The sequence below is a fragment of the Hyperolius riggenbachi genome, chromosome 7, assembly GCF_040937935.1.
Source record: "Hyperolius riggenbachi isolate aHypRig1 chromosome 7, aHypRig1.pri, whole genome shotgun sequence".
NCBI lineage: Eukaryota > Metazoa > Chordata > Amphibia > Anura > Hyperoliidae > Hyperolius > Hyperolius riggenbachi.
In genome coordinates, this window is record NC_090652.1 from 85360775 (window position 1) to 85385707 (window position 24933).

The 24933-nt window shown below is 45.9% G+C and overlaps 1 long non-coding RNA gene across 2 annotated transcripts in view; it reads right to left on the bottom strand.

The window, feature by feature from the left end:
* The window catches only part of LOC137524411 (uncharacterized), a 76997-nt gene that overhangs the window by 46438 nt on the left and 5626 nt on the right, over positions 1-24933 (bottom strand). The window contains exon 3 of one of the 2 annotated variants that reach the window (XR_011022674.1): positions 14778-14846. The exons of the other annotated variant lie outside the window; for it this stretch is intronic. This is a non-coding gene — a long non-coding RNA (uncharacterized lncRNA). Of the gene's footprint in view, positions 1-14777; positions 14847-24933 lie in introns of those variants that run through there. 2 annotated transcript variants of the gene reach the window in all.

Sequence of the window (24933 nt, forward strand, 5' to 3'; positions counted from 1 at the left end):
CATAATTTAAACGGTTTTATAACCGGGACAAAAGGGCACATAAATTTCATGGGTTTTAATTACAGTAGCATGCATTATTTAAAAACTATAATGGCCGAAAACTGAAAAATAATTTTTTTTTTCCCCACATTTTTCCTATTTTCCCATTAAAACACATTTAGAAAAAAATAATTCTTGGCATAATGTCCCACCTAAAGAAAGCCTAATTGGTGGCGGAAAAAACAAGATATAGTTCATTTCATTGCGATAAGTAATGATAAAGTTATAGACGAATGAATGGAAGGAGCGCTGAAAGGTGAAAATTGCTCTGGTGGTCAGGGGGTAAAACCCCTCAGTGGTGAAGTGGTTAAACATCAGAAACACTTTATCTATTTACACTCACCTAAAGGATTATTAGGAACACCATACTAATAGGGTGTTTGACCCCCTTTCACCTTCAGAACTGCCTTAATTCTATGTGGCATAAATTCAACAAGGTGCTGAAAGCATTCTTTAGAAATGTTGGCCGATATTGATAGGATACAGTCTTGCAGTTGATGGAGATTTGTGGGATGCACATCCAGGGCACGAAGCTCCCGTTCCATCACATCCCAAAGATGCTCTATTGGGTTGAGATCTGGTGACTGTGGAGGCCATTTTAGTACAATGAACTCATTGTCATGTTCAGGAAACCAATTTGAAATGATTCAAGCTTTTGACGTGGTGCATTATCCTGCTGGAAGTAGCCATCAGAGGATGAGTACATGGTGGTCATGAAGGGATGGAACATGGTCAGAAACAATGCTCAGGTAGCCTGTGGCATTTAAACGATGCCTAATTGGCACTAAGGGGCCTAAAGTGTGCCAAGAAAACCTCCCCCACACCATTACACCACCACCACCAGCCTGCACAGTGGTAACAAGGCATGATGGATCCATGTTCTCATTCTGTTTACGCCAAATTCTGACTCTATCGAGACATCAGACCAGGCAACATTCCAGTCTTTAACTGTCCAATTTTGGTGAGCTTGTGCAAATTGTACCCTCTTTTTTCCATTTGTAGTGGAGATGAGTGGCACCTGGTGGGGTCTTCTGCTGTTGCAGCCCATCCGCCTCAAGGTTATGCATGTTGTGGCCTCACAAATGCTTTGCCGCATACCTCGGTTGTAACGAGTGGTTATTTCAGTCAACGTTGCTCTTCTATCAGCTTGAATCAGTCGGCCCATTCTCCTCTGACCTCTAGCATCAACAAGGCATTTTCGCCCACAGGACTGCCGCACACTGGATGTTTTTCCCTTTTCACACCATTTTTTTGTAAACCCTAGAAATGGTTGTATGTGAAAATCCCAGTAACTGAGCAGATTATGAAATACTCAGACTGGCCCATCTGGCACCAACAACCATGCCACGCTCAAGATTACTTAAATACCCTTTCTTTCCCATTCTGACATTCTGTTTGGAGTTCAGGAGATTGTCTTGATCAGGACCACACCTCTCTAAATGCATTGAAGAAACTGCCATGTGTTTGGTTGATTAGATAATTGCATTAATGAGAAATTGAACAGGTATTCCTAATAATCCTTTATGCGATTGTATATATTGCTGTATATTGGTATGTAGCCCCTCCCTCCCAGTGATGCTTAGCCCAGGCTTTTTAGCTATGCAGAATTCTCCTAGAGCATTCTGGGAGACCAGGCATTATTTTCACTGGTTTTGGAACTCAGAAATAAACAATCCGCAGAGCTGCACCTGACAGGACTAAAGATGTCGCCACCTGTGATATATTTCAGAACATAAATCAGCGCGAGGAAATATTTTACAATGGGCAAACACTGACTAATCTATAAATATTTTGTAAAACAAATAAGGTTGTTTGTGAGCAGGATGTACCTCCTAGCTGGGCCAATGACTGATTCCGCTGCTCTGCTCAAAGCCCATTTTATAGTTAAATGCAATAGATGGGACATAGCAACCACTGACACCAGGGAGTGCTGCTTAGGCAAATTAAAAGAACCGCCACAACCCCTATTAAAAACAAGTTAAAGCATAGAAGAACTCCAGGGCCAAAAGATTACTGAAGAAATTGTATTTCAAAAAAAATATACAACATAAGCCAAGAGGGATGGAAGCTCTCAAAGATGTAATCTCAACATATATATATATATATATATATATATATATACACACACACACAGAGGGGCTGCAGCACACAACAGGAAAACAGTGACAGGGGCTCTTGGTTACGCTTTAACGCGCTTAAGCTCATCAACTGCGCCAAAGTGTTCCCAATCTACTATGCAAAATGCCAGTTTTTATAAGCAGTCTAGTGGGAACTAATCCAAAAACCCAAGAGTCAACTAAATGGGAGAAAAGGTAATTAAAAACACCTCACCTTTCACTAGCTACCAAATGAACTCTCTGAACATGTGCAATCCGCTCATTTATATGCTTAACTGTGCTAGAGGTGGGCGTGGTTATGCTCGCTCACAGGGGAAAATGATAGATCAATGCCAAGGGGTGAGCAGCACAAACCAAATTTTATGCAAGAGATGTAATCTCAACTTACTTGGCTCTAGAGGCAATATATATATATATATATATATATATATATATATATATATATATATATATATATATATATATATCTATGCAATTAAGTAGAAAGAACATCAATTAACACGGCTCCCAATTCAATACAGAAAGAACTAGTCACACCTAAAAGACGAACCAACATGTGTAACGTTGGCGGAGTCATTTTCGTGGTCGGCGCACCGCTTTTATATAGTGTGCGATCCTACCTATGATAGGATCCACATATGCCATTGCCTCAAGAGCCAAACTCGAAAACAAATCGAGCATTCTCTCTGCCCTGGGAATTACGGTATGGCTGGTCATTCTGTAACGTTGGCGGAGTCGTTTTCGTGGTCGGCGCACAAGACGTGCACCAACACAACGAAAACCCTCCACCAGCGTATAATTTAGATACCCAGGCTAGGTGCACTGCACCAGCAGGGGGCAATTCCCACCGGCAGATGGAGTCGTGACGTGCAGACGCGCACAGCTTCTGCCCGGCCACAGATGCCAGATGGGAATTGAACAGAAAAGGCAAGGCAGGGCTAAACAGCCCTCAAAGAAAACAGAGCAAGGGTATAGAGGGAATGTGTGTCCACCAATCTAGCCGCGACCCCGCGACGGTGAACACACATCAGCAGAAACAAAAGCCAGAAGGCAATCGCAAGAATGGCGATTGCCAAGTAGACACAAGATAGAGCAGAACAGAACAAGATTAGCACAGACACAGAACCAAGAATCAGAACGATAAAGAAAACAATAAACGCTACCTGAACGCGATCACCGCGCGTTATGCGCAACAGTGACAAGCGCGTTTTATAGCGCGATGTCCGCACGTTACGCGCAACAGAGACAAGCACGCCTAACTAACCATCGACAGACAAACACGAAACAGAACGCGAACGCTTGCTTAATGGCTACCTCACCGAGCCTACAGCAAGCGTTCGTATCAGACAAGACAGACAAACGAGAAACAGGAATAAGGTAGAAGGATCCACAGCCACTACCGCTAGAGGCTAGTGCGATCCAGGCAAGACATAACAGAAGGATCCACAGCGCTAGCACAAGGCTAGTGCGATCCAGGCAAGACAGAACAGAAGGATCCACAGCACTAGCACAGGCTAGTGCGATCCAGGCAGGACAGAACAGAAGGATCCACAGTGCTAGCGCAAGGCTAGTGCAATCCAGACAAGACAGATCAGAAGAATCCACAGCACTAGCGCAAGAGGCTAATGCGATCCAGGCAGGACAGAACAGACAGATCCACAGCGCTAGCGCAAGGCTAGTGCGATCCAGACAAGACAGATCACAAGGATCCACTGCCATTCCCGCTAGAGGTTAGTGCGATCCAAGCAAGACAGAACAGAAGGATCCACAACGCTAGCGCAAGGCTAGTGCGATCCAGACAAGACAGATCAGAAGGATCCACTGCCACTACCGCTAGAGGCTAGTGCGATCCAAGCAAGACAGAACAGAAGGGGCTACCAGTTGCAAACGCTGCTCCGGTTAGCACCCAGACAAACAGAACGATTTCCTGTCGACCACCGCTGGGACAGGACAATCGCAACAGACAGACAAAACAGATATGCAATCTAACTGCACTAGGAAACTGCCTAGTACAGTTCCAAGAATTACCCTAAGGAAAACTTTAACAGATCAACAATGGCTGACACTCCAGGAGTGTTTCAAACAAACCACGAAGGGGAAATGACCAGCCAAGCATTCTGGGAAAAACATGGCTTATATAGTGCCAGTCATCACAGGAGGCAGGTAGGGGATTTGCATAACGAATGTATGCAAATTCCTCAACAGCAGAACAGACCAGAAACTTGCAAAGGAAAGACAGGACTCTCTTCCAGAGACCTGTAACCTTCAGACTAGAGGAATGGTCAAACAGCTGTCTGCCTGTGCAGCCAGCTGAGCGGATCATCACAGTACCCCCCCCCCCCCCCCCTTCTAGGGACGGATTCCAGACATCTCTCAAAACTGGTATTAGCAAAAAACTGTAACTGAAGACTCATGAAGGTCAGGACAGCCCGACAAGGCCCAATTCCAGAGTCAGTCCGCTCGAACCCGACCTCATCAGAAGCAGAAGCAACCGAAACATGCCCATCAGTACTACAAGTCTCAGAGTAACACCCATCAGGACTGTGAATGCCAGAGAAGTAGCCATCGAGACCCTCCAGCCAATACCCACCACCTTCCAGGGAGCGTCCGAGAACACCAAACCTGCCACAATACCTGTTTGAAGTGTCCCTTTCAACACAAAAGCCACTGTTGATCGTATTCAGGGTACCAAGCAAAATTTTTCCTGGAATCTCCCAGAACCCTTTGAAGCCCTGCAGAGATCCCAAGAAGCCAGAACGCTCACCAGGCTCACATGGAGAACTGCCAAGAACCCCTATGGAACCTATGATTATTCTGGATTCAGAATAACCAGGATACCCATCAAGATCAGGACTTTCAGGGACCACTTCTGGACATGCAAGCAGGCAGGCTATATCAGAACATGTCTCCACCCAGGAAGCATCTGAGTATGCTGGTAACCGAGGCACACTTGGGCTTTCTTGGTCACAGAGCATATCGGGGTACTTCAGCACAGGAGAAACCTCAGGACATGTCGGGGAACTGCCACCCTCCGAGTCCGACACGACAGGCTCAAAACCAGGACCGGGCAGAAAATCATCACGAGCAGAGGTCACCGGTACTGGTCTTTCAGCAGAAGACTCAAAGTCAAACTCAGAAACTTCAGTAACTGTAAAATCATCTAACAAAAATTCATCATTGACTACATATGAGTGAAGCTCCACAAGAGCTGCAAAGGTAGTCAGCAAAGCAGCAATGCATACAGAAGTGGGCATAATGTCAGACAGATCTGGGGGGCAGGAGGCATCTCCAAGAAGTTCTGCACCCTTTGGGAGGGACCTGGAAACCTCCCCAACATCCAATAAGAACTCGGAAGTGACATTTCCCAAGTTTTCTATGAAGGATTCTGAACTATCCATATTACAGGGCTGAACATTAAATACCTCCTGCAGGCAAGGCAGATGTCCCAGGAATGGTTCCACCATAAACTGAGACTGAATTTCATCGGCAAGACAAGGATATCTAGGAATATCTAGTGAAACTAGCTCTGACTTTTTAAGCTCTGTTTCACTGCAGGCAGATTTAAAACAGGGTAGTATTGTCTCATCAGTGTGAGACTTCCCATGACTGAGAAGTTCTTCCTCACATATATCACACAAGTACAACTTCTCACTGGTGTGAGATCTCCCATGAGCTACAGGCGGTAGTTCAGGTATAAAAGAGTCCCCACACTCAGAACATGAATAACGTTGTCCTGTGAAGCGAGACCTCAGTGTACAGGTTGGAGAGTCAATACTTTCTTCAGGATCAGACTCGCAAACAGATTCAGAGTCCACACGATCAGAAGATAATTTCTCAAGATTCATACTGGAATAAGCATGTGACGACAGTGTCTCTTTATTAGGATCAATGTGTTGGTGTGTGTGCAACTCATCCAATATCGTCTGCCAAACATACATCAACGGATCCACCACACACTTGTCACATTCCTCAGAATCAATCAAGAGGTCTATAGAGTCGAGACAATCAATCAAGACATCCACGCATTTTTACGATATAAAAATCGCAAAAGGCTTTCCAATTGAAGTCAAATTCCTCCATCAAGGCCTCAATCTCCCATGAGGCAAATGGAGGTTCAAACAGGCCAGTATCCAGATAATCTCCATATGGATAGAGATCTGGAACAAGCATCGATTTTTTTTTTTTTTAACCGCTTTTATATAGTGTGCGATCCTACCTATGATAGGATCCACATATGCCATTGCCTCAGGAGCCGAACTCGAAAACAAATCGAGCATTCCCTCTGCCCTGGGAATTACGGTATGGCTGGTCATTCTGTAACGTTGGCGGAGTCGTTTTCGTGGTCGCCGCACAAGAAGCGCACCGACACAACGAAAACCTCCACCAGCGTATAATTTAGATACCCAGGCTAGGTGCACTGCACCAGCAGGCGGCAATTCCCACCGGCAGATGGAGTCGTGACGTGCAGACGCGCACAGCCTCTGCCCGGCCACAGATGCCAGATAGGAATTGAACAGAAAAGGCAAGGCAGGGCTAAACAACCCTCAAAGAAAACAAAGCAAAGGTATAGAGGGTATGTGTGTCCACCAATCTAGCCACGACCCAGCGACGGTAAACACACATCAGCAGAAACAAAAGCCAGAAGGCAATCGCAAGAATGGCGATTGCCAAGTAGACACAAGATAGAGCAGAACAGAACAAGATTAGCACAGACACAGAACCAAGAATCAGAACGATAAAGAAAACCATAAACGCTACCTGAACGCGATCACCGCGCATTACGCGCAACAGTGACAAGTGCGTTTTATAGCGTGATCTCCGCACGTTACGTGCAACAGAGACAAGCACGCCTAACTAACCATCGACAGACAAACATGAAACAGAACGCGAACGCTTGCTTAACGGCTACCTCACCGAGCCTACAGCAAGCGTTCGTATCAGACAAGACAGACAAACGAGAAACAGGAATAAGGTAGAAGGATCCACAGCCACTACCGCTAGAGGCTAGTGCGATCCAGGCAAGACAGAACAGAAGGATCCACAGCGCTAGCACAAGGCTAGTGCGATCCAGGCAAGACAGAACAGAAGGATCTACAGCACTAGCACAAGGCTAGTGCGATCCAGGCAGGACAGAACAGAACGATCCACAGTGCTAGCGCAAGGCTAGTGCGATCCAGACAAGACCGATCATAAGGATCCACAGCGCTAGCGCAAGGCTAGTGCGATCCAGACAAGACAGATCAGAAGGATCCACAGCGCTAGCGCAAGTCTAGTGCGATCCAGACAAGACAGATCAGAAGGATCCACTGCCACTACCGCTAGAGGCTAGTGCGATCCAAGCAAGACAGAACAGATGTTCCCCACAATAGGTGGTGACCATGGACAGGGAAAAATCCCCATTGTTAGCTACACTCATTTGTCTCTTATTTTGTTTGTTACTATAGAGAAGTGTCTTTCTATCTTTGGTCAGGGCCCTATAATAAGCTTTCTTAAGGCATTTCTTAGAATATCCTCTCTGGAGGAGTCTGTGTTGAAGTTGTTTGGCCTCTATCTGAAAACTGGTAATATCAGTACAGTTCCTTCTTATTCTCAAATATTGAGAATAGGGGATACTTTTGATAGTGTTAATGGGGTGTGCACTATCTGCTCTAAGAATGGAATTGGTGGCTGTGGGTTTTCGATACAACACCGTGGACAATGTACCACTCTCCTGTTTTATGATTTTAAGATCCAGGAATTCAAGTTCTGTGCGACTATAGGTATAGGTGAATTTTAAGTTCCACTCATTAATGTTAAGCCACTCAACAAAATCATGAAGATCTTGCTCTGAGCCCTCCCAGATCAGGAATATGTCGTCTATAAATCTATGCCACGTAGAGATTAGATGCATGAGTTCATATCCATCGTCCGAGAAGATATCTTCCTCCCATCCCCCCAGGTACAGGTTGGCATATGACGGGGCACAAGTGGTCCCCATCGCTGCCCCCCGCACCTGGAGGTAGTGGGTACCCCCAAATACAAACACATTGTGTAATAGAAGAAAACGTAGTAGATCAACAATGAATGTATTTAGCTCCCTGTGTTCAGTCCCCATTTTGTATTTAAAAATCGTTGGACCATTGATATCCCCTTTTCATGTGGTATACTACTGTACAGTGCCTCAACATCCAATGACACTAGTAGACTATTTTCAGGTACACAAATCTCATCCAAAACGGTGAGTAAATGGGAGGTGTCTCTGATATACGAAGGCAGACTCATGACATGAGGCATTAGGTGGATGTCAATAAATTTGCTCACATTTTCGGTGAGAGAGCCGTGGCCAGCAACAATAGGGCGTCCAGGGGGATCAAACATACATTTATGTACTTTAGGTGTGCAATAAAAGGTGGGTGTACAAGGGCATTCCACAGTTAGAAATTTAAATATTTTGTCATTAATGATGCCATCCCGTTTCGCCTTAGCTAGAATGTCATCAAGTTCCCACTTGTGTTGTACAATTCGGTCAGCATTGATCTTATGATAATTGTCCCTGTTTCGTAATAGTTTATAACATATTTTTTCATAGTGGTCATTAGCCATAATGACTAAATTCCCATGCTTATCGGATGGTTTTATTGTAAGGTGCTTCAAATTCTTAATTTGTTCCAAAGCTTTTATTGCACACCTAAAGTACATAAATGTATGTTTGATCCCCCTGGACGCCCTATTGTTGCTGGCCACGGCTCTCTCACCGAAAATGTGAGCAAATGTATTGACATCCACCTAATGCCTCATGTCATGAGTCTGCCTTCGTATATCAGAGACACCTCCCATTTACTCACCGTTTTGGATGAGATTTGTGTACCTGAAAATAGTCTACTAGTGTCATTGGATGTTGAGGCACTGTACAGTAGTATACCACATGAAAAGGGGATATCAATGGTCCAACGATTTTTGAACAAAATGGGGACTGAACACAGGGAGCTAAATACATTCATTGTTGATCTACTATGTTTTCTTCTATTACACAATGTGTTTGTATTTGGGGGTACCCACTACCTCCAGATGCGGGGGGCAGCGATGGGGACCACTTGTGCCCCGTCATATGCCAACCTGTACCTGGGGGGATGGGAGGAAGATATCTTCTCGGACGATGGATATGAACTCATGCATCTAATCTCTACGTGGCATAGATTTATAGACGACATATTCCTGATCTGGGAGGGCTCAGAGCAAGATCTTCATGATTTTGTTGAGTGGCTTAACATTAATGAGTGGAACTTAAAATTCACCTATACCTATAGTCGCACAGAACTTGAATTCCTGGATCTTAAAATCATAAAACAGGAGAGTGGTACATTGTCCACGGTGTTGTATCGAAAACCCACAGCCACCAATTCCATTCTTGGAGCAGATAGTGCACACCCCATTAACACTATCAAAAGTATCCCCTATTCCCAATATTTGAGAATAAGAAGGAACTGTACTGATATTACCAGTTTTCAGATAGAGGCCAAACAACTTCAACACAGACTCCTCCAGAGAGGATATTCTAAGAAATGCCTTAAGAAAGCTTATAATAGGGCCCTGACCAAAGATAGAAAGACACTTCTCTATAGTAACAAACAAAATAAGAGACAAATGAGTGTAGCTAACAATGGGGATTTTTCCCTGTCCATGGTCACCACCTATTGTGGGGAACATCAAATTATCAGACAGGCCCTTAATAAATTTTGGCTGGTGTTGAAACAGGATAAAATCTTGTGCAAGTCAGTGCCCAAACGCCCTAGACTAGTATTCAGAAGATCCAAAACTATAGGGAGCCAGATTACTAATAGTCACTATCAGGGCAGCTCACGTGGAGATACATGTAAGGTGAGAGGTACATATGGCTGTGGGGGATGTCCATACTGTCAATACATCTATAGAGGTCAAAACGTGGAACTTAAAGCCAGAGAAATGACCATCAAATTAAGACACTATGCTAATTGTGGCACTATAGCAGTTATATATATAGCTGTATGTAAGTGCAATGCATTCTATATTGGCAAGACAAAAAGAGAATTTAGGGAAAGGATGTATGAGCACTTATATGACACCGGCAAGAGAGGTGAGAAATCTGCGATTGCTAAACATCTTATAGAAGCCCATGGTGGAAATAAAAAATATATTAAATTTGCAGTCCTAGATAGAGTACATCCGAACATCAGAGGAGGAGATATAGATAAAAAACTCTATCAAATAGAAGCTAGGTGGATATGGAAACTCAGGGCCGGAGATAATCCTGGCCTTAATGATTTTATTTCTTATAAAATGTTCTTGTAAATTCCCTGGTTTTTGATGGAAACTTTAAATGATCTAGAATAGTCGCTATGATGATGTGAATTATATAAGTAGATATGTAGGTGATTTTGATATTATGTGATCTCACTGTACGGTATATGTGCGCCTTAGGGATGGGCTACAATATAATAGTAATTCTCTTTACTGGCATCTGTTATATTGTTATATACTAGGGGGGTGGTGTTTTCTTCATGTATATATGCATCTATGTTGGGGCTTATCCACACTTATTATTCTTACATATAGACCGGCACTAGGATTTAGCTCAAATGTTTTCAATTTATATATGGTGGGCATCACCTATCCTACCATTCATGTGTATTTTCGGTTTTTTTTGGGTGTAATTCTAATTAGGAGCAGTAGATGGTGCTATGGGCCCTCCCACTTGCTCTATACTCCAGCACTCCCATATCATGCTCTATATATGGGCCTTGTATTTCCAGTGCGCTGTTTGACTGGTGCGCGATGGGCGTGTGGGCGGGTACGCATGCGTACATACCATGACCCCATAGCAGTACTTCCGCAGTGCGGTATAGCCCTTCCGCCTGCGCTCCACTCGGACTGGCGTGCGGGTCATTGCGGCGAGATTTTTAGTACGGAGTCGGATGCTCCGCCCACACACCCACACCGGCTCACTGATTGGCTATGGGGAGCTCTTTTTAGTCACGAGGGCTCACACAGGGTGACGTTCACTTTCCGGGATGCGCTCTGGCTTCCAGGACTTTCTCCAGGAGCGCTCTCTTTTTGATCTTACAGGTATGACACTGTACTTATCATTCACTATGGTGCCCATGCATTGGGATGTATGGGTTCTTTCTTTATATGTATACAATATTGAGCTGCATGTGGGTATATGCACTTGGGTTATGGGGATGTCTGGCTATTACTCCTTCTATTAGCGGGGACAGCGTATATCAAATGATGTTATCTGGACTGCTCTCACTAGTATTCCTGTGAGATACAGGTCCATATTGGACTGATATACACCTGTCCAGCTGATATCTTTTTTCTTGACACTTTTATACATATATCACGCAGGATTTTGAGACACTGCTCTGGTCTGCATGTGTACTGGTTTTTGTAACTTTGATTTCGTATCATTCTGATACATCTGTTGCTATGTGACACTTTGCAGTTTAGGCTGTCTGTATATTGGCACATAATGGTGACTGGGTGTTGCACAATTTCAGCGAGTACTTATCAGCTTTACATTTTGACATATATGCATATATGTGTGATTTCCACAGATTGCTAGGCAACATTTCCCTTGATTCGACATTGGGTAAGATACAATTATGATTTGTGTGCCCGTATCCTGATTCACACACATGACCATGGTTGGTATGTAATCGACTGTACAATTTATTTTTTATGTGTATTTTTTAACAGATATGTGTATGTACTGTATGCCTCTGAGGAAGCGGTCTTTGAACGTGAAACACGTGTCAGGCAGTCCTCTGTTTTGATGTGGAGTCCTGTATTTGGGTCTTGTGCTTACTTGTCCGCAATCTTGAAGAAATATGAACTTTGAACACTGAAGAATAAAAGACTGTTTGTTCATTTAAAGCCCCATTGTAATCTATGTGGACTGTTTGCGATATTTTGTGAGGGGTGGAACTACACTGTTGTGTTTTAAGTGATCTTGTATTGCAGGGGGCAATTCCCACCGGCAGATGGAGTCGTAACGTGCAGACGCGCACAGCCTCTGCCCGGCCACAGATGCCAGATGGGAATTGAACAGAAAAGGCAAGGCAGGGCTAAACAGCCCTCAAAGAAAACAAAGCAAAGGTATAGAGGGTATGTGTGTCCACCAATCTAGCCACGACCCCGCGACGGTGAACACACATCAGCAGAAACAAAAGCCAGAAGGCAATCGCAAGAATGGCGATTGCCAAGTAGACACAAGATAGAGCAGAACAGAACAAGATTAGCACAGACACAGAACCAAGAATCAGAACGATAAAGAAAACAATAAACGCTACCTGAACGCGATCACCGCGCGTTACGCGCAACAGTGACAAGCGCGTTTTATAGCGTGATCTCCGCACGTTACATGCAACAGAGACAAGCACGCCTAACTAACCATCGACAGACAAACACGAAACAGAACGCGAACGCTTGCTTAACGGCTACCTCACCGAGCCTACAGCAAGCGTTCGTATCAGACAAGACAGACAAACGAGAAACAGGAATAAGGTAGAAGGATCCACAGCCACTACCGCTAGACGCTAGTGCGATCCAGGCAAGACAAAACAGAAGGATCCACAGCGCTAGCGCAAGAGGCTAGTGCGATCCAGACAAGACAGATCAGATGAGGTAGCTAGTAGCAATCGCTGCTCCAGCTTACACTCCAGAATACAGATCAGAAGGATCCACAGCCACTACCGCTAGAGGCTAGTGCGATCCAGGCAAGACAGAACAGAAGGATCCACAGCGCTAGCACAAGGCTAGTGCGATCCAGGCAAGACAGAACAGAAGGATCTACAGCACTAGCACAAGGCTAGTGCGATCCAGACAAGACAGATCAGAAGGATCCACTGCCACTACCGCTAGAGGCTAGTGCGATCCAAGCAAGACAGAACAGAAGGATCTACAGCACTAGCACAAGGCTAGTGCGATCCAGGCAAGACAGATCAGAAGGATACACAGCGCTAGCGCAAGGCTAGTGCGATCCAGACAAGACAGATCAGAAGGATCCACAGTGCTAGCGCAAGTCTAGTGCGATCCAGACAAGACCAGGAGGATCCACTGCCACTACCGCTAGAGGCTAGTGCGATCCAAGCAAGACAGAACAGAAGGATCCACAGCGCTAGCGCAAGGCTAGTGCGATCCAGACAAGACAGATCAGAAGGATACACTGCCACTACCGCTAGTGGCTAGTGCGATCCAAGCAAGACAGAACAGAAGGGGCTACCAGTTGCAACCGCTGCTCCGGTTAGCAAGCAGACAAACAGAACGATTTCCTGTCAACCACCGCTGGGACAGGACAATCGCAACAGACAGACAAAACAGATATGCAATCGAACTGCACTAGGAAACTGCCTAGTACAGTTCCAAGAATTACCCAAGGGTAAACTTTAACAGATCAACAATGGCTGACACTCCAGGAGTGTTTCAAACAAACCATGAAGGGGAAATGACCCGCCAAGCATTCTGGGAAAAACATGGCTTATATAGTGCCAGTCATCACAGGAGGCAGGTAGGGGATTTGCATAACGAATGTATGCAAATTCCTCAACAGCAGAACAGACCAGAAACTTGCAAAGGAAAGACAGGTCTCTCTTCCAGAGACCTGTAACCTTCAGACTAGAGGAATGGTCAAACAGCTGTCTGCCTGTGCAGCCAGCTGAGCGGATCATCACAACATAAAGCAGAGGGACACCAAGAGCCCCAATAGTGTAATTCGTCTTGGGGACAACAAAATAAATGAGAAGTTTTTTGCCCCAACTTTATTTACAAAGTATACACACATGATTGCCCCGCCCCTCTATGACACACTTCCGCCTGGAAGTACTCTCACATTCCTCATACTTATCTATGCTACTTAATGAACTCAGGTTGTCCTCTGGCATTACAGAGGCGCCGAGCTCGCTGATATAATACAGATGGTAAGTCTGCCTTCTCCTTATACCCTTGTTTACTTGCTGCCAAAAACACCCCCACCTGTTTTTTTAGCCATTCCAACACCCTCCCTCCTTCCTCCTCCTCTAGACCACGTCAACCCTTTCTCCCAATTTCACCCACTATTCACTGTTGTTCTGCATGATGTCCGCAACAACCGGCAGCAAACCCAGCCACCAATTTTTACTTTGAGTATTTGCATATTTGTTTGTATTTATCATTGGTCTTACTCTGTTCAGCACAATGCACCTTTAACATTCCCCCTACCCATTCTAAAGCTGTCAAGCATACCTTTAAGACTACTATCAGTTCGAAACTAATATCTATAACCCGCACACAACTTGTCACTAAAATGTAATGCAAAATTTAAATTTACGTATTCATATCAGCACTTTGACGATTTTATGCCTCTGGTTGTCTGTTTGTGTATTTTCTGCAGCTGTGACTCCTACTGTATTTTGCCTGAGGAAGCGGGATGTATGGCCCGTGAAACGCGTTGCATTGTTTTTTGGAGTTCCGAATAAATTGTTGACTGTCTGAATCGCAGTCCTTGCCTGTGTCTGTTTGGAGGGGGTAAGACCACCGCTGCCTCCTCTGTTTAACCAGTTGGTTTTTTAAGTTCATTTAATTACCTTTTATTCTTTTGGCGCCTCTGTATCTTGTACACGATCATCACAACATGGCTTTCTGCTCAAACGGTAATTGTTCTTGTTCTTCTTCATATTGGAAGTATGTTTTCTAGATCTGCAAATGATGAACACCTGGGGTCATCACCACAGTGAACACTAGGGTGGTTATATAGCTAGTGCACATGGGCGTCCGCAGAAAGGAGGGGGGGAAATCAGTGCGGCATGCGTATCGAAAAATAGGTGTGGTCATGGACCAGAATGTGGGTGTGATCATGGGTGGAGCCAAATTTACATGAACTTTGCAATGGTGGGACATTAGACTAGGACAGTGGTGGCAAACCTTTTGGAGGCCAAGTGCCCAAACTGCAACCCAAAAGTCACTTATCTATCGCAAAGTGCCAACACGGCAATTTAAACTAAATACAAACGTTTTAACATTATGGAAAATCCAAGTTAAAAATAAACTGTGAAGATAAACAATTTCATCCATCCTACTCCTGAAAAATGTATTCATCTTTTTAGAACCTCCCAGTTTAAATTTTCTGTTTTAAAAAGCTAAAAAGTAGGTTTAGGCTGCTTACACACCAAGACGTTACAGGCGCATGTTAGTGCGCCTGTAACGCTCCCCCAACGCACAGCAATGTAACACAAGTGGGCTGTTCACACAGCCCACGTTGCGTTACATGTAACGCTGCACGTTCTCCGCAAAGTGCAGCATGCTACGGCGTTGGAGCGGCTATAGCCGCGTTAGACTGTTTGCACATGCGCAGTGGGGGGAGAAGAGGAGGCGGGGAGAGCCAGCTACAGTAGCCGCGCACATGGCTACTTAATATTCACTGCACTGGCGGGCGCTGATTGGCCGGCGGGACCACGTGATGCGGAGTGTCTCGCTCCGCATCACGTGGACCCGCTGGCCAATCAGCGCCACTCTGGGAGACATTATAGGAATCGAGCCGCCTAACGCGGCTCACTCTACCGTCGGCTCTTGCAGCACCATACGTTGTGTTAGGTGCACGTTATGCGACCTTAACGTAGCACCTAACGCAACGTCTTGGTGTGCAAGTAGCCTTAGTGCTATTGTCTCATATGATGATGATTCAGCTTTTCCCATAGTCTCACAGTTAGTAATCATGTGACCCCCAACAAGACAAATTCAGCAATCATGAGGCCCCCAAAACAAGACAAATTCAGCAATCATGAGGCACATAAATATACAGCATTTCACATAAATAGGCAGAATGCCCCCTTAATGTGGTAGACACCTCTCACCTGGCTTCTGAATTCTCCTCTACTGGCTGCTGTGCTTGGCTGGCCTAACAATACTGTTTTTGGCTAGCTTGGGGATGATGTGCGGGCCGAAAGGCCTGGCAGTGATGCTGTGGCCTGGCTGGCGGTGATGCTGGATTGGCCTGGCTGGCGGTGATACTGGGCTGGCTAGTATGGATAGTTTAGGTAGTGACAGGTGCCCCCTAGTTTAGGTAGCACCAGGAGCCCTCCCGTTTCGGTAGTGACAGTGCCCCCCCCCACCAGTTTAGGTAGTGACAGGGCCCCCAGTTTAGGTAGTGACAGGTGCCTCCTAGTTTAGGTAGTGACAGGTGCCTCCTAGTTTAGGTAGTGACAAGAGCCCCCGGTTCAGGTAGTGACAGGGACCCCACAGTTTAGGTAGTGACAGCGGCTCACCAGTTTAGGTAGTGACAGGGACCCCACAGTTTAGGTAGTGACAGGAGCCCCCCAGTTCAGGTAGTGACAGGGACCCCACAGTTTAGGTAGTGACAGGAGCCCCCCAGTTCAGGTAGTGACAGGGAGCCCCCTAGTTCAGGTAGTGACAGGAGTCCCCTAGTTCAGGTAGTGACAGGGACCCCCCCAGTTCAGGTAGTGACAGGGACCCCCCAGTTTAGGTAGTGACAGGAGCCCCCAGTTCAGGTAGTGACAGGGACCCCCCCCCAGTTCAGGTAGTGACAGGGAAGGGAACCCCCAGTTTAGGTAGTGACAGGAGCCCCCCCAGTTCAGGTAGTGACAGGGACCCCCCAGTTTAGGTAGTGACAGGAACCCCCCCCCAGTTCAGGTAGTGACAGGGACCCTCCCAGTTCAGGTAGTGACAGGAGGCGCCCCAGTTCAGGTAGTGACAGGGACCCCCCAAGTTTAGGTAGTGACAGGAGCCCCCCCCCCCCCCCAGTTCAGGTAGTGACAGGGACCCCAAAGTTCAGGTAGTGACAGGAGCCCACCAGTTCAGGTAGTGACAGGGAACCCCCCTAGTTCAGGTAGTGACAGGGACCCCCCAGTTCACGTAGTGACAGGGACCCCCCCAGTTCAGGTAGACAGGAGCCCCCCAGTTCAGGAAGTGAGAGGGACCCTACAGTTTAGGTAGTGACAGGAGCCCCCCCCCCCAGTTCAGGTAGTGACAGGGACTCCACAGTTCAGGTAGTGACAGGAGCCCACCAGTTCAGGTAGTGACAGGGACCCCCCCCCCCCAGTTCACGTAGTGACAGGAGCCCACCAGTTCAGGTAGTGACAGGGACCCCCCCCCCAGTTCAGGTAGTGACAGGGACCCCCCCCCAGTTCAGGTAGTGACAGGAGGTCAGGAGCCCACCAGTTCAGGTAGTGACAGGGACCCCCCAGTTTAGGTAGTGACGTGCGGCCAGTAGGGACAGTGGCAGGGATGAGGGGACATCCCCCACCTTCCCTCACTTCAGGGCTCACCCTTCCTCGCTCCCCGCTCCAGAATTAAGTGGCTGGCAGCGGTCGGCAGTGGAGCGGAACACTTCCTCTATTCCCTGCACAAGAGGGAGATCTGCGCGTCGCTGGTCTGACGTCGCTGCCTAGACCAGACCAGCTGCGCACAGAATCTTCCTTGCGTCTAGAGAATAGAGGAAGTGTTCCACTCCGTTGCCACCCGCCGCTGAATTATGGAGGGGGAGCAAGTAAGGGGGAGCCCCAAGGTGAGGGAAGGGGGGAGACGTCCGTGTTAGGGAGTCTTGCCCAAGGTCTCCTCACTGAATAGGTACAGGCTTACTGAACAGGAAGAGCCGAGATTCGAGCCGTTAAACATAATACAAAGTGACAGAAACAAATAAAAATGTGAAGGCCAAATTTCAAAAAGCAGTTGAGGAAATGCCTTTATTTCGCAAGCGTTGTGCGCAATGATTACACGGCCGTAATTCCAGTGGGGCCTCCCGATCTTACTTCAGCTATTTGTTGTTAAACTTAAGTTCAATGCCATGTGAGAGTTTTTCCTAAAGGCTATCTTTCCTAAAGGCGTCTTGCGTGCCTCCCCCCGCCCTCATCTTAATACTGCTGGCATCTCCAGGACCCCTCTGAACCGGTATATGTATGCTATACACCCTATACCTTTTGACTTGCATTTGCTGATCCCTATGCACTGTCCATATGCCTTTACCCTGACACCCATGTTTTTTGAGCATACTGCTTATTCTTCATTTCTAGCACTTCTGTCACTATAAGGGTTTCTACCATTGTTGCACCTTATTAGATCTAGATCCGGGTCTGGTATTGCCTTATATTGGGCTCAGAAATTGAGCCCAATCTTTGACAATTTATGCAGTTACAGGGCTGATGGCGCACATAGGTGGTGAGGCACTTTTTGACTATTGGTCCACAATTTGTGTATTGTGGCGAGTTGCTGCTTGTTAGCTGTAACTTTTTAAGTGATTTTATGTATTTTGCATGGTGTTTAATAAAGATTGTTATATCTGGAATGGTGGAGCGGCCTGTCTTTCCAAGACTTCTTTCTCTTCTTTGAAAGTTGCATGATGTCTTTTGTCTTGGAAGCTGCACACCAGTACTATTGAGGAGTGCGGATTATTTCAAATGCAGACAATGAATGTCTATGAGAAGGTTCATATCAGCGCGGGTTGTGCGCTGTCCGATCAGTAAAGCGGTGCGTGTACCATTTTTGAGGTGATTCCGCCTCAATGGAAAGTACAGGAGCAATGCAAAACACTCACAAAATCGCTTTGTGTATCGATTGCGTTTGCGTTTTTAGGAATAAATACATTGTATTTATTATTTTCCGGGTCAAAGAGTTCACTTCCTGACTTGCGTCAGGGAGTGGATTACAAAACCGCTCGGAAAAAACGCTTAGAAAACCACTTAGCACAAAAACGAACCCCCCCCCCCAAGGAATCCGGGAATCGGAAAAAGAGACGCCTCAAAAACAGCCCAACGCAGACGGATACGCGAGCTGAACGCAATGTGAACAAGGCCTTAATGAGATGGGTAGAACAACCTCTCTTGCCAAATCTCTGTTAATTTAGTACAATGATCAATAAAGTCCCATCTGACTGTAATTACTGCATTTGAGCCTGACAAACAGACTGTTTGGAATAGACTCAATAATGTGTCAGGGATGAAAATTAGCATGATGCTATAGCAAATTGGGAGCTGTTTCCTTTCTTTATGGAATATTTTACCATTTTCTACATAGATGAACACATCAAGAAAATAATGCACAGGCCTGCCCAGGAACCTGCTGACGGGATGTTCACATTTAAGCAGGTCATTCATTGCCTGAGCTCAATTTCAGTCCTTGTCTAAAACAAAACAATGAAACATCTCCCACATATTGGTACCATCCCTTAATGTGTTCCAAAAATGAGAATTCTCCCTACAATGGACACATCTACATTCTCATTCTGCCCAAAACAATTTGGTAAATGTGGAAGCAATAGAATTGCCCATTGCCAACCGAGATTGAGAAGCTGGACATAAGGGTGCCGCCATAGGCTGTAATGTGAAGGTTAAATTACGATAAAAACTCTGCCATTCAGTGACCAGCAATAACTGGCAGTCAAATTGCGTCTTCCCTCCTGAGTCCATGGGGGCCTGGAGGGGGAATATGACACCGCCAGGAAATTTGCAATAGCAGAGTAAGACATTTTTCTGCTTCTCCTTCTGCCTAAATTACCCATGTTGTATGTATGCCCTGAGATCCCTGCGAAAACCACCTATCATCAAACAGGAAAATATTGTGTTTGAACAACTTACAAAGATAAACTTGATTGCAGATAAAATTGATCCATTTCTTGATTGGAACAGGTGGGAACAGAGTCTAACTCATGAAACTGCCACCAGGCATCTCTCCAACTACTCTTTTTATGCCTTTTTGTTACTTCTTAAATATCTATATAATTTATTCTGTTTAGGCATTTTGAGATATCTTATACAGTGGCTTGCAAAAGTATTCGGCCCCCTTGAAGTTTTCCACATTTTGTCACATTACTGCCACAAACATGAATCAATTTTATTGGAATTCCACATGAAAGACCAATACAAAGTGGTGTACACGTGAGAAGTGGAATGAAAATCATACATGATTCCAAACATTTTTTGCAAATAAATAACTGCAAAGTGGGGTGTGCATAATTATTCGGCCCCCTGAGTCAATACTTTGTAGAACCACCTTTTGCTGCAATTACAGCTGCCAGTATTTTAAGGTATGTCTCTACCAGCTTTGCACATCTAGAGACTGAAATTCTTGCCCATTCTTCTTTGCAAAACCGCTCCAGCTCAGTCAGATTAGATGGACAGCGTTTGTGAACAGCAGTTTTCAGATCTTGCCACAGATTCTCGATTGGATTTAGATCTGGACTTTGGCTGGGCCATTCTAACACATGGATATGTTTTGTTCTAAACCATTCCATTGTTGCCCTGGCTTTATGTTTAGAGTCGTTGTCCTGCTGGAAGGTAAACCTCCGCCCCAGTCTCACGTCTTTTGCAGACTCCAAGAGGTTTTCTTCCAAGATTGCCCTGTATTTGGCTCCATCCAGCCTCGGACAGGCCCACCGAACCACCGATGGTCCCATCGGTGGGCCCCGGCCGTCCCGCCTCCTGGGGGCCCCAGTGCTAAGAAGGAGGGGGGCTAAGCGCAGGAAGGGGGGACATTGTGTACAGATCGGCGGGGAGGGGCGGAAGCCTCCCCCCCCCTCCCTCACCTAGGGGCCCCCCTTCCGCGCTCCCCCCCCCTCCAGAATTGCAGCCAGCGGCAGCACCGGGGAAGAATCACTTAACGACATGACGGAGAGATCCGTAGCTCTGCGTGCCGCTGGCTGGTCTCTCTGTCTCCTGAACTGACTGTCCAATCACGCTCTCGCAGGAAGTACTGCGAGAGCGTGATTGGACAGTCAGTTCAGGAGACAGAGACCAGCCAGCTGCACGCAGAGCTACGGATCTCCGTCATGCTGGTAAGTGATTCATCCCCGGTGCTGCCGCTGGCTGCAATTCTGGAGGGGGGGCCCCTAGGTGAGGGAGGGGGGTGGCTTCCGCCCCACCCCGCCGATCTTTGCCCGCTGCCAACCTGATTGCATTTTGAGGGGGGGGGGGGTATCTGCCACCAATCTGCCCACATTACGATTTTCTGGTCACTGCTGCCCACATTACGATTTTCAGGTGTCTGCTGCCCACATTACGATTTTCTGGTCACTGCTACCCACATTACGATTTTCAGGTGTCTGCTGCCCACATTACGATTTTCAGGTGTCTGCTGCCCACATTGCGATTTTCAGGTGTCTGCTGCCCACATTACGATTTTCTGGTGACTGCTGCCCACATTACGATTTTCTGGTGACTGCTGCCCACATTACGATTTTCAGGTGTCTGCAGCCCACATTACGATTTTCAGGTGTCTGCTGCCCATATTACGATTTTCTGGTCACTGCTGCCCACATTGCAATTTTCTGGTGCCTGCTGCCCACATTGCGATTTTCTGGTGCCTGCTGCCCACATTGCGATTTTCTGGTGCCTGCTGCCCACATTGCGATTTTCAGGTGTCTGCTGCCCACATTGTGATTTTCTGGTAACTGCTGCCCACGTTACGATTTTCAGGTGTCTGCTGCCCACATTGCGATTTTCAGGTGTCTGCTGCCCACATTGCGATTTTCTGGTGTCTGCTGCACACATTGTGATTTTCTGGTGCCTGCTGCCCACATTGCGATTTTCAGGTGTCTGCTTCCCACATTGTGATTTTCTGGTAACTGCTGCCCACGTTACGATTTTCAGGTGTCTGCTGCCCACATTGCGATTTTCTGGTGTCTGCTGCCCACATTGCGATTTTCTGGTGTCTGCTGCACACATTGTGATTTTCTGGTGTCTGCTGCACACATTGTGATTTTCAGGTGTCTGCTGCACACATTGTGATTTTCAGGTGTCTGCTGCACACATTACGATTTTCAGGTGTCTGCTGCCCACATTACGATTTTCAGGTGTCTGCTGCCCACATTACGATTTTCAGGTGTCTGCTGCCCACATTACGATTTTCTGGTGACTGCTGCCCACATTGTGATTTTCAGGTGTCTGCTGCCCACATTACGATTTTCTGGTGTCTGCTGCCCACATTACGATTTTCAGGTGTCTGCTGCCTACATTACGATTTTCAGGTGTCTGCTGCCTACATTACGATTTTCAGGTGTCTGCTGCCCACATTACGATTTTCTGGTGTCTGCTGCCCACATTACGATTTTCTGGTCACTGCTGCCCACTTTTGGGGGGGGGGGGGGTATCTGCCACCAACCTGATTGCATTTTGGGGGGTATCTGCCGCCAATCTGATTGCATTTTGTGGGGGTATCCGCCGCCTACCTGATTGCATTTTGTGGGGGTATCTGCCGCCAACCTGATTGCATGTTGTGGGGGTATCTGCCGCCAACCTGATTGCATTTTGTCGGAAAATCTGCTGCGATTTGACTACTTGATGAATTATCATGAGGCATGTAACTACTTGAATATTTTATCTAAAATGTATCTGGTCGGACTTAATCTCTGTGAATAACACCGCTACTTATGTTGTGTTTTTTTTTTTTTTAAGTCTGCCCATGACTCATCATGACCACACCGATGTTCCAGTGCGTGGTGACACCCATTTACTTTCGCTGCGGCGCGCGCCGCATGTGGACATATCCCTATTGGAGGCTGTCCTCAGAAGTGCTCACAATCTTTTCCCTACCATAAACTCGTGCAAAATTTCTAGAGTACATGTGTATGTGAGCCCAAAATGGGGGGGGGGGGGGGGGGAGGAGGGGATCGGGGGGGGGGGCCCAGGCTGAAACTTCCTTGGTGGGCCCTTAGTGTCCCAGTCCGACCCTGGCTCCATCCATCTTCCCATCAACTCTGACCAGCTTCCCTGTCCCTGCTGAAGAGAAGCACCCACAGAGCATGAGACTGCCACCACCATATTTGACAGTGGGGATGGTGTGTTCAGAGTGATGTGCAGTGTTAGTTTTCTGCCACACATAGCGTTTTGCATTTTGGCCCAAAAGTTCCATTTTGGTCTCATCTGACCAGAGCGCCTTCTTCCACATGTTTGCTGTGTCCCCCACATGGCTTGTGGCAAACTGCAAACAGGACTTCATATGCTTTTCTGTTAACAATGGCTTTCTTCTTGCCACTCTTCCATAAAGGTCAACTTTGTGCAGTGCACTACTAATAGTTGTCCTATGGACAGATTCCCCCACCTGAGCTGTAGATCTCTGTAGCTCGTCCAGTCACCATGGGCCACTTGACTGCATTTCTGATCAGTGCTTTCCTTGTTTGGCTTGTGAGTTTAGGTGGACGGCCTTGTCTTGGTAGGTTTACAGTTGTGCCATACTCCTTCCATTTCTGAATGATCGCTTGAACAGTGCTCCGTGGGATGTTCAAGGCTTTGGAAATCTTTTTGTAGCCTAAGCCTGCTTTAAATTTCTCAATAACTTTATCCCTGACCTGTCTGGTGTGTTCTTTGGACTTCATGGTGTTGTTGCTCACAATATTCTCTTAGACAACCTCTGAGGCCATCACAGAGCAGCTGTATATGTACTGACATTAGATTACACACAGGTGCACTCTATTTAGTCATTAGCACTCATCAGGCAATGTCTATGGGCAACTGACTGCACTCAGACCAAAGGGGGCTGAATAATTACGCACACCCCACTTTGCAGTTATTTATTTGTAAAAAAAAAAATGTTTGGAATCATGTATGATTTTCATTCCACTTCTCATGTGTACACCACTTTGTATTGGTCTTTCACGTGGAATTCCAATAAAATTGATTCATGTTTGTGGCAGTAATGTGACAAAATGTGCAAAACTTCAAGGGGGCCGAATACTTTTGCAAGCCACTGTATGTGTTATGCCCAAAGCTGAAAGTCGGACAAAGTGGTAACTGGCTGGGAATTTATTAAGATGGCATTTCTCAAGTTGTAACCTTATCGGCCAAAATCCAACATTGGCCGGCCAATGTGCACAAAGACTTTCCTGCCATCTCACTATTTGCCTGGTGTTGTGTTACTGTTACTTTCTTGTACAGGACAGAATCTGGAGAGGTGGGCAGTTTAGATTCTGGGTTCTGTGTGAGAGTCGGGAGAAGTTAAGTCGTAGTGAAATATCAGCAAATATTGCTGATATTTTACTATGTCAAAAAGGTTGTGGAATATTTGTAAAATTACCGATATTCTACTACCGCAATTAAGTTGTAAATAATCGTGTCTTTTTTTTTTCCATTTAACACCACGCCAAAATTAGTGCGCAGTGTTTTCAAATGTATGCAGCGAGGTTGTTCTACCTATCTCATTAAAGAGTAACTGTCGGGCATAAAATCAAAAATCAATTCTTTATTTTCATCTGCTAAACAAGTAACAAGGATGCTAACCAGGCAACCCAAAAGTTAAAATCACTATTACTTTTCTTGTTGAGAAATGATCATTCCCCAGTTTACCTGACTCTTATTTGGTACACACAAAATTTGGTACACAAACAGGAAGTTGCAGGGCATGCTGGGTTGTCTTTTTTTTATTCTCTACTTCCCCTCAGACTTAACTAATGCAGCCCGATTCGCTGAAGCCTCTTTCCCTCTTGTTTTCCCTGTTCTGTTCCTCTCTGATTGGCCAATATTTATCATGCTGAGACAATGCACTTTCTATAGTGAAGGGCGGGCAAATCAGGCAGAGGAGACTAAGGGAGGAAATTACATCAGAATTGGCTTCAAAATAGCCACACTTAAAATGGGAAATGCTAAGAAGAATTTTCTCTTTTTACTGCATAAAAAATCACTAAAATCAAAATGTGTACAGTGTAATACATATGTTATGTAAGTAGAGCAAGTATTTATCTACTTATATATATATATTTGTTTTTTTTAGATAGTATGGCTGACAGCTCCTCTTTAAATAGAGTCTGAAGCGAGAATAAATCTCGCTTCAGACCTCATAGTTA